The sequence below is a fragment of the Hyperolius riggenbachi genome, chromosome 9 (genome assembly GCF_040937935.1).
Source record: "Hyperolius riggenbachi isolate aHypRig1 chromosome 9, aHypRig1.pri, whole genome shotgun sequence".
Taxonomy (NCBI): domain Eukaryota; kingdom Metazoa; phylum Chordata; class Amphibia; order Anura; family Hyperoliidae; genus Hyperolius; species Hyperolius riggenbachi.
Window position 1 is genome coordinate 98,671,201 of NC_090654.1, and position 11,257 is coordinate 98,682,457.

An 11,257-nucleotide genomic window follows, 5' to 3' on the forward strand; every position below is an offset into this window, starting at 1 on the left:
GAGAAAGGGGTTCTTGAACTTGTTGTCACAATCAATCCATTATACAGTAGTACGTTTTAAGATAAAAAAACAACAACATATGAATCAAATATAAACAAACTGCAATGATTATTCATATTTAATAAAAAACATAAAAAAAAATCATTTATACAGAAATATGAAGCACTACAAACATATATGCATGAAGGGGTGCATGAGTTGCTGTCACCTTAAATAGTGGGCACATAGCCAAGGCAGCCATTAAAGGACAACTGAAGTGAGAAGAATATGGAGGCTGCCTTATTTATTTACCAGTTGCCTGGCAGCCCTGCTGGTCTATTTGGCTGCAGTAGTGTCTGAATAACACCAGTAACAAGCATGCACTAATCTTGTCAGATGTGACAATAATGTCAGAAACACCTGATCTGCATATGCTTGTCTATGGCTAAAAGTATTAGAGGCAGAGGATCAGCAGGACAGGCAGGCAACTGGTATTGCTTATAAGGAAATAAATATGGCAGCTTTCATATCCTTCTTGCTTCACTTGTCCTTTAATAAAGGGGCACATGATTTGATAATGTTGAAAAACACTGCTCTATGGCGAACCTTACAAATCTTTCAGTTAATCAAACCGATCACATGTTTCTCCATGAGTTCTAAGCATTGCCATCCCTAGTGATCATTACCAATATAGAACCAAGCAGCAGTTGAAGGAGGGCCCTTGATGGGCCCCTCTAGTCCAGGGGCCCTGGTGAAGTTGCTACCTCTGCATCCCCTATTGCTATGCTACTGCTTTCATACTTTATTTTACCTAGAACATTGCATACTGCTTGGCAGGGAGCCAGGTCTGCATATGTGCATGGGGATTGCTCTGCAGGCTGGAGATCTGCATGCTGAAGATAGGATCATGCTCCATGATTATCTCACATCTGTGCTTGTCAACTATTATCACAAGTCTACACTTTAAGGTGCGTACACATGCACTACTGCCGGCAACAACGGGTTCGCCGGACCCTCCCGCAACGACGGGTTCGCCGGACGTCCAGCCGACAGTAGCTCGTGTGTACGCGCTGTCGGTGGACTTATAAGGCTGTTTCTGAACGATCCGCTGAGCGGATCATTCAAAAACAGCCTTATCAGTCCGTTGACAGTGCGTACACATGCACTACTGTCGGCTGAATGTCCGCCCAGCGGGAGGGTCTGACGGACCCGTCGTTGCCATTTGTAGTAGAAACATCAAACAGGATCGGCACCACTCCAGATAAAGTAATTCAAGCTCTTTTATTGTATCAAAAGTACATGGCTTCAGCATTGCCTAAGCCATGTACTTTTGATACAATAAAAGAGCTTGAATTACTTCATCTGGAGTGGTGCCGATCCTGTTTGATGTTTCTACTACTGGAGGTCTCTGTGGGCACTGAGAGCTTGATCGTGGCACACTGGAACTAGTCTTTTGTGGTGCTCCTCCTAAACAGCGTGCTTGTCGCCATATGTAGTGCGTGAGTACGCACCTTTAGCTAACAGGAGATTTGCCATGATAGCAGAGCATGATCTAACTATTATCTCCAACATTTAACAGTCTGTAATATGATCTCTGTACTAACAAGCACACTTCGCTCTCTACCAAGCAGCATGTGTGGAGGAGAAGCAAAACACTCTTCTCACCACTATGGGGCAGAAGGCGGTGGACACGGTGGGTGGTAGAAGTCTTGTGGTTGTTGCACTTCAGGGAGGAGAAGAATGGTGGCCACACTAGTTAGAAAAGGAAGAGAATAGTGGTAGTGCTTGCTATGGAGCAGGGTGACAACACTTGTTACATGAGGGGGGGTGTGGTTGCAATCTTGAATGGTAGACAACACCATTTCACCAGAAGTCGGGTGCTTGATATTGTGGCATAGGCTATGCCACGAACAAATCAGCAATCAAGTATATCAGCACACTGTATTTGCAGGAATCACGCTCTTCTATTGAGCCATTATATCCACAAAAGTAGCCAACTTGGGTGGGGTATTATAGGATTCAGTAAGTACTGTATATATGAGTTGTCTACCATGCAAGATTGCAACCACATGCTTTGATAAAGGGGGCCCCCGAAACAATTGTAGGCTACTTTTGTGGATATAATGGCTCAATAAAAGAGCGTGATTCCTGCAAATATGGTGTGCTGATATACTTGATTGCAGATTTGTGGCAAGGCCACAAAAGCCATGGCCTAGGGCACCAGGAAGCAAGGAGCGGGCAGCTGGCTGGCACACTAAGGCAGTTAAACTGCCAAACATGTAAACCTTAGCAGTTACAAACCCAGTCCACAGCCACTCTGCTTCCACTGGGGCGAGCAGTGGTGCACTGGTCCTGTGCTCTCCCATTCTGTGCTGTGCCCCCCCCCCCCCCCCAAGCACAGCACAGAATGGGGGAGCACAGGATTAGGGAAGTGCACAGGATGGGGGAGCACAAGCCGAGAGCACAGGACCAGGGGAACAAAATGGGACAGGGGGAGCAAACAGGATGGGTGGTGCACAGGACGGGGCGGTTGGGGGGTAGTTGAGGTTGGTGACAGTGTGCCTTGGGTAGTAAAATGTTCCCCTTGGGTAGTAAAATGTTCCTGCATGTTAGTCATGGTCTCCTGATACAAACTGCAGAGTCATCTAACCATCCATGCTGACACCTTTAGGTACTTATGTGACAATTATACTTATAAGAAAGCGAACTCTGACTCATTTTAAGGTGCCCATGGAAACGGCAACCACAGTCTAGCCAACCCCTGTGTTCTCTGCTTTTTAACACCAAGGACATGATTGTTCAGCTCTGATCAATGTCTATGTTTATGCTTGCTCAGGGGGTGGTGGTGCTAGGAACAGAGTGAACTTCCATTTCTTCTTATCACTAGAGAAACAATAGCTCAATAGCAATCACAGCACATTCTAACCAACCTGCATAACCAGTATCCCATGACAGCGGGCATCCAGGAGCTATCAGCTGCATCCGTAGGCATAAAATTGTGACTGGATACAGACCTAAGCCTTGTACACACACTAGACAGAACTTGGCTGAGGTGGCCATTCGGGGCTGTATGGCTTAGAATCTAGCATGTGTACAGGTGTCCACCAAGGTTACTTAGAGATCCAGCACTCTGAATTTCTTCATGACACCAATGAGTGAGTGCATTGTTCTTTTGCTTACCCAGCCCGTCAGAAGCTGCTTCATCGTGTGGCAACCCATTGTCCCTCATTCCCTCTCCACAGTACCCATCACTCCCCTATACCCAAGTGACATGTCAGTATGGCGCTTGTTGCCTGTGGTGTCCCCCTCGGCTCAAGCTCAGTCCTTGCAGGTGACACTAATTTAAGGTGTGTGCACCTATACTATGAAAGTAAACCACTGTCAACCTTGAATACTGTTAGACACAGCTGAGAGATGGAAACAGAGTTTTGGGGTTATGTCACACGGTTTCCTGTTTAAAGAGGAACTTTAACAAAAAGACAAAAAGATAGTAGTAGAGAAAAAAAAATACCTCAAGCCATTGCAAAGAGTCACGTTAAAAAATAGACAACAGATCGTGAAATGATTGATACACATCCTGTAATTTGTTAATATTGTTTGATCTCCCAGCAGTCTGCAGGTCAGCAGATTTCTGCAGGTTAGTAAGGTTACTGCTCGCAGGTATGGGGAAAAAATGGACAGCACCAACTGCCCTTATGTATAAAAATATCCACTACAATGTGATAGGCTAAAAGGTTGTTTTTTTTATATATACGGTATAAACTGTTTATGTACAGAGAGAGATACTGCTTGCTTCGCAGTTAGGAAAAGCTGTTATTTCCCACAATACTACTTGGTTCATTCAGGAAACTGTCATGACTATGGTCCTGACATCACACTGTGGGAGGAGTTTCACCTAAATTAGTTAGTTAAAATCTGACAGAACTGACAGGTTTTGGGCCAGTCCATCTCCTCATGGGGGATTCTCAGGGTTTTATTTGCAAATACTCTTCAGGAAATGCTGTTGTAAACAACGAATACCCTGAGAATACCCCATGAGGAGATGGACGGGCCCAAAACCTGTCAGTTCTGTTAGATTCATCTTTTTGCAATAGTGGTCCTTTAAGAAAAGGTGAAGATTTCTCATGGGGGATATCAGCTACTGATTGGGATGAAGTTCAATTAAACTTGCTCTTTAACACTTCTGTACAGATTTCTCGACAGTTTTAAACATAGACAATAGTCTCCTGAAGAAGAATAAAGCTGATGAACAATCATGGCTACTGTAAAGTCATAGCATGCTTATCTCTAGTTTCCAAATGGGACGGACGAGCAGCCAACCCATCACAGCTGGAAATGTAAAGCTACCATTTCAGCCAGTGCAGCACCTTTAAGAGTCTTCAGCCAGATTAAACTGCCTGTCATACTGTGTCTACAGCAGACATCTTCATAAAACGACAGAACTCTGCTGAGTGAGGGGATTTTCCATTGCAGGCTATATATATTATAGTGGCCTTCAGTGTTGGTGACATACGTCTTGTGTCATTTTTCTGATGACCCTTTCTTGGCCTCTCTAGCTTGTAAGGCGTTCCTCACTCCAAACTGATGGATTCCCATGTTTCTGTCAAGTCATCTGTACACTGTATGAGGAATGATGGCAATTGATTGGGTTTAAGTGCAGATCCGGGAAATGTAGGTGTGCGCTCTACCCTATATGCCGATTTAACTCTTTGAATGCAGAGAATGGACTTTACAAAACAGATCTTTGGGTGGAACCAATCCAAAGGCTTTGGTGTGATGCCTCCAACCAGCATCACTATTTTACCATTAACCATTTCCTCAAATGAAAAGCTTTAAACAATGGTTCTAAGCAAAGCTGATATCTCAGTTTAGGACAGACACTGGTGTGCATATAAGCTCTGAAAACTACAATGTCCCATTTGCCTTAAAGCAAACCTGAAGCAAAAAAAAAAAACCAGAAAAAATTTGATATAATAAATGGTATGTGTAGTATGGATGACGAATAGAACATTAGTAGCAAAGAAAGGAGTCTCATATTTTTATTTTCAGTATATAGCCTTTTTTTTTTATAACATTGCAGCATTCTGTTATATTTGCAATTTAGAAACCACACTCTGTCTTTTAAGCTATAAGACAAAGCAGAAATAACGGCCCTTTGAATTGTCCTGCAATAAAACCTTATCTCAAGCTGCCTCTCACTGTTTCTTTGCTGTTTAGGTGCTTCAGAAAATGGGACTGTATTCGAACCAGTGGGTCAAATAGCTCAGAGAAGCTCTTTTGCATAAAGAACTGAAGTTTTTTTTTTCTCTTCCTGTTTTTTTTTTAACAGATTCAATAAAAATCTTACATCGAACTTTACATGTAAGATCCAATGAAGAACAGACAAGTGTTCGACTGTTGTGTCAATTAAACACTGCTGAGTGGAGGCTGTCAGGCTGTTCTTCTAAAGATGGAGCAGGGCAGCACGGGAGGGAAGCTTCATAGCTTTATTCTGCAACAAGTAGTGCAGAGCGGCTGCCATGTCGGGAGAGATATTCTGCTAACATCTGATCTGATATCCAGAGAGGCACTGTGTCAAGGTGATACAGGTAGAAACTGAGTTAGTCATCTATCTACCACATCTAAAATATAGCTTATGTCGATGGTTCCTGTGATTGTAACAACTCCAGGTTCATCTAAAAGACAAAAGGAGACCAGGAGCCCAATGGTGCAGAATTGTGTAAGATTCAGGAAAGCAAATTGCTAAGGATGTATATACTCACAAAGGTGGGTTGCAAATCCTTGCAACCACCGTCAGAGCAGGCGGGAAATTAACCATCTCAGCTCGGTTTACCAGGTCTGTGACAGGAACTGGGTGGTGGTCGCACTCCGGAAGTTCTTTAGGACAACTAAAAAACTATCACCTCTAAAAGAGGTATGACAAGACACTTAAAACAAGGGTGGAGGGGCCCAATGCATAAAAGATAAGCTAATAATCATCACCAACATCCAATATATGTGTGCCAGCGTTACAGTTATCTGTGGAGATGATTTATCTTACAGTATATAAGTGCTTGGTTTCAGTTATTACTAATAAAGATGGTGCAGCTCATAGTAAAGTGCAATGTTAAACTGAATAACAATAATGCTAACATTTGTTATAGTACTTTTCTCCTGTTGGACACAAGAGCTGCAGTCATTAAGTGCAGCTCAATAGGCCAACCTGCAGTGTTAGAAAGCCTTGGCGATGGACTCCTTACTGAATAGATGCAAACCCTGGTCGCCCACATCAGATGCAGTGCCCCTAACCAGTGCCCCAGTCGGGGGAGGGGGGGCAGCAGTGCTCAGGTGCTCTGGGGGGTGAATTTGCTGCCAGGGATTCCATGGGGGGCCCTTGAGTTACTTTTGTCTCGTGGTCTATGTGTTTCTTGAACCGGCCCTGCCTCCCTGTGACCACCTCCTGTCAGTGGAATTACATGAGCACCAGCAGGGCCGGTTCTCTCATAAAACAAGGTGGAGCACTTGCATCAGGTTCAGAGATTACAGGGGCAGCATGTTTGTACTGTGTTTACACTTACAGTATGCAGTCAGAGTAGGAGAATGAGTGAGAGGAGAGCGAGCAAGGTGAAGAGGTCATCATTGGAGAAAAGCAGCTTGTTGTGCTGCGTGAGGCGTCTCAAAGTGAGTGAGGAGGGGGAGGCAGGAGAGAAGCAGTGTTTCATTTGACTTGCACAGCAGAAGGGAGGAGGTGGCACTGCTGTCCTGACTGAGGAAGAATGGAGGATGGCCGACTGGTTGATGGTGAGCAGTTTGCTTGTCACAGACTCGCAGCCAGCCAGCGTGTTATTGTGTTAAGCTGCAGTATGTCATGTCTCAAGTCATTGCATATGCTCCCTTGCTGACTGAGAACATTAAATGAAGCAGAAATATTACACAGCATAATAGCATTACGTAAAAAAAAACTTGCACCGCAGCTACTGTAAAACGTGCCATGAAAATTGGCGGGTGCTGTGGGATCATTCAAAATCGGGAAAGAAGGGGACGGATCCTCACAAGTTTTCCTCAGGCAGCAAAAAGCCTAGAAGCGGCCCTGAGCACCAACTGCAGGACATGGATGTGAGTATGTAGGGGAATGCAGAAACTGATAACTATGGAACAAGTGGGGGAAGGTGATGATCGCACCTGTTATACAAACCCAGGCAGATAAGCCCCTGGTCACGAGTGTCACCAAGGGCAGGTGGTGGTGGGTGCTCTGCAAGAGTTTCACTGGAGGGCCCCATGATTTGAAATGACGCCCATGGATTATTTTAAGCTTTACAACATGAGAACCAGGAAATCTGTGAATAATGAATATACCCAGACTATTAGAATTAGCAGAATATGGTAAAAAGATGGATGCAAGGTTATGACTGCAGAATCTGATGTTTCAATCTGAATAATCAATACATTTGTCTCTTAGGCGGCCAACTCACAAAGGGTTGCTAGGCAACTGCAGTGACCAAGATGGCGTCTGCTGGACCAAATGGTTTTTAGATTCTAGTCTTCCAGGACAAGGTCAGAGGATAACTAGGGGACAGCGGGAATGCAGATTTTTGAAGGTCATTGCATAAACGCTTGTTTTATTGTATTTTATACAAGGTCTTGAGCAGCTATAAGGGGTTAATCTGGTGAAGATTTTTTTTCCCTGTCAAAATATGTAAGTCACATTCTACAGTCCAAATACCAGTCCATTTATGCAGCATAATTCTCATTCAGCGACTGCAAATTGCCAGTAATGTAACTTCTGCTTTGCATAAAGATAAATGTGAGGCTTAAATCATAACCAGACAGCGAACATGCCCAGCTGTGAATTCTAGCTAAAAAGGCTGTCTGGCTCGCTTATTGAAATAAAGAGCTATACAAACTGAAGCAAACATATATCTAGCAATGATGTTCAGATTCGACAAAGAGACAAATCTCTCTCTGATCGAATCTGATTAGAGGGAGATCTGTGAGCTGCCCATACACCACAGTCTGATTCCCAATAGATTTAATGCTGGAATCTATCAGGATTCGACCTTGTGATGCCACTTTGCCGCCCCAACGCTGCCCCCCAATGTCAAATGTGCTCCCCCCCCCGGTGCCCGATGCAGTATACTTTACCATGTCCGCCACTGGCTCTGGGCTCTGTCCGCAATCCGAATACACATGCCCCACATGGTTGCCACCGTAATGTGGGCATGTTTGTGATGTCCCACACGTGCCCACGTTAATCCGGCAACCACATGGGGGCACGTGTATGCAGATTATGGACGGAGCCATTGGCGAACACGGACAGGTAAAGTATACTGCACCAGGCGGGCACATTTGACATTAGGGGCATTAGGACATTAGGGACCGTGGTGGGGGAATGGTCACTTATCCGATATCACTCACCATTACCACTGCACACCCAATCGACCATGACGGCCTGACATCTTGCAGCATGTCCGATCGATACATGCAACCAATTTTGGCGCGAAATTGGTTGCGTCATTGATTGGGCATGCTCTTGGCAGCACAGATTTTCATCTAATTAGAAAATAATTATCGAATCGAATGGTCAACCGGCTGCCAAGTCCATAAATGTATGGCCACCTTAACCACACCCTGACAAGCTGCCGCATTAAAAAGTCCTGTTAGAGCCTGTTAACAGCTCCAGGACATTTTAATGCATCGCTCGCGCCCGCCGCCGCTGTGCATGCGTGCACCTCCCCGCCTCCATGATTGCAGAAGGAGAATGAGCGTTCCCCTACCCTATCTTAATGTCTAGAATTAATGGACATGACCCTGATCAGGGGCCATGTCCAGGCATAAAACAGAAAGCAGTTAGAAGCTTGTGACATATTAAAAAAAAGTGAACACTTCCTGCAAAACAGGAGAGTGTTTGCAGCACCAACTAGTGGCCTAAAACAGCTGACACAGCATCCGCTGCGGAATCCACTCCCCACATGCCTTCCCACACCACCCCATGCTGCCTCTGTCTATTTTGTCCGCTTCTCATCTTCCGGGGCATCACACTTGAGCCCTATGACGGAACCTTCCTCTGCTCAAACAGAGTAACACAGTCTCTGTGCAAACCCTGCACAGCGGTCTCTATCCATGGACCCTGTGGTTTATGCAATCCTTTCGGTTGCCTGCACGGTCAAGTGAGCTAGCCTCTGGGTCTCAGGCTTTGGTCACTCCCCCAGCCTCGAGCTCCAGCAGTGGGTTGAGAGACCATATCTTCATGGATTACATCCAAACAGGATACAAGCAGCATTCCTCCGTGCCACGTCGGGATCTGGTATAGTATGGTCTACCGGCATCCTTGTCCTTGTATCCATCTTTGTGTCTGATTGATCTGCCATCACCTGCTGTGAACCCTTTCAGTACACCTATAATTAAATATTAATACAATTAATCCCTTCCACTTCCAAAGACCCCCCCCCCTTTCCCTACACCTGTAAAGAAAAAAAAAAAGTTACAAAAAAAACAACCCATAAATGTTTGCCTTAGGGAGGGACTCAGCTTTTTAAACCTGTATTTTATGAGGGTATATTACTACATAAGGGCTTGTACCGTAATTATGGACTGGACTAAAAAATCATCAGCCTCTGAGAGGGACATACATTAGAGCCGCTCTGAGGGACAGCCGAGTGTCCTCCGTACAGCGCTGCGGAGATCTTTCTGGTCAGTAGTGTCTGAATCACACACTTGAAACAAGCGTGCAGCTAATCTAGTCAGATTTTGAGTTAGAAACATCTGATCTGCATGCTTGTTCAGAGTCTATGACTAAAAGCATTAGAGGCACAGGACCAGCAGGACAGCCAGGCAATGTGCATTGTTTAATAGGAAATAAATATGTCAGCCTTCATGTATCTCACCTTGGTCCCCTTCATACCCTCTATTTTGCTGCTTATATTAAATCCACTTGCGCCAGCCATTTGTGAGCACTGAATATCATCTGATGGACTTAATGCTTTAGATCTGATGCAATGAACTTTTTTACATTACATATGGATAATATAGGGTATGTTGTCATGGCAGAGTCAGAGTAGCTGAGGTCAGTTATAGTGCACACCACAAATCAGGGAGCCAAGAGAGGGATCAGTTAATGATTAACCCTGAAGCCTACACGTCTGTATTTCTTATGCTGGGTACACACGATGCGTTCTCGCACTCGATGCCCCGCTCGATTCCCGGCCGCTCGATTATTTCCGAACATTTCCGAGCGCATTTCGATGATTGTTAGGTCGATTCTCATGCAAAGTATGCCAAATCGACCTAACGATCCATCGAAATGGGAATCGGACATGTCGGAAATAATCGAGTGGCTGGGAATCAAGCAGGGAATCGAGTGCGGGAATGCACCGTGTGTATCCAGCATAAGTCAGTTAGGTTAGGAACCTGCAGTGCATTGTGTATTGCCATTGTTACGCTAGTTCAATACACAACAAGTCCACAGCAGACCAAATCAAATAGTGACTGATTACTCTCCGATCAGAGATCAATCAGTAAAGATCTAAACACCACCTGTCCTCTATCTGTCCTTCCAGTCACTCAGGTTAGAGACCTACAGTGTATTGTGCCTCGCTATTTGGCCCACAATATTAAACTGCTCAATTCACTCTTATCTTTGCCAACTCAGTTCACTCCATATATATTTCCTTACTGGACTCCCCATCACCACTAGCATCACTTCATGTGCTGTTATCAGTGCGAGAAGATGCAATTATAGCCTTTAAATAGTTATCTGTCTAAAGCTAGCCCATACACAGGTCAATAGCGGCCTGACTCAGCAGATGAGTGATTACCCTCCAATTGACCAGGGACTAGCAATTGCTACACCACCAAGAATCAGGTGATCCTGATCAGGTTTGGCAGAAATCTGACTGAAAACCAATGGTGCCACTGTCATGCTAGCTTAAAGAGGCACAGTAATGGCATATAGTAGAATGTATTAAATAATTCAGCATACCCATTTTTACCGTAAAGTGAACCTGAAGCGAAAAAAGTGCCCAATTGGGATACTTACCTCAGTAGAGGGAAGCCTCTGGGTAATCCAGAGGCTTTCCGAGTCCCCCTCCACCTTGCTGTTCCAGTACCGGGACCCCCCCCCCCCAATGCCAAGTCGTCTTGTGCTTTCACAGTGTGACCACACACTCGTTCGCGTACAGAAGCACAACCGCGAGCTTCCAGGGGGTCCCGGTGTCCAGCAGTGGTCTGCAAGAGGACATCGGAAGACTCTGGGTGATGTTATCTATGAATTGCTGTATATTGCTGTGTAACTCCACCCTCC

General features: G+C 44.9%; 1 long non-coding RNA gene across 1 annotated transcript; it reads right to left on the reverse strand.

The window, feature by feature from the left end:
• Positions 1-5,090: 5,090 nt before the first annotated feature.
• On the reverse strand, positions 5,091-9,954 carry LOC137531678 (uncharacterized). Its single transcript, XR_011023705.1, has 3 exons — positions 9,843-9,954; positions 9,230-9,353; positions 5,091-5,530 (listed from the first exon to the last, which is right to left on the reverse strand). It is a non-coding gene; the product is annotated as an uncharacterized lncRNA (long non-coding RNA).
• Between the last annotated feature and the right edge of the window lie 1,303 nt (positions 9,955-11,257).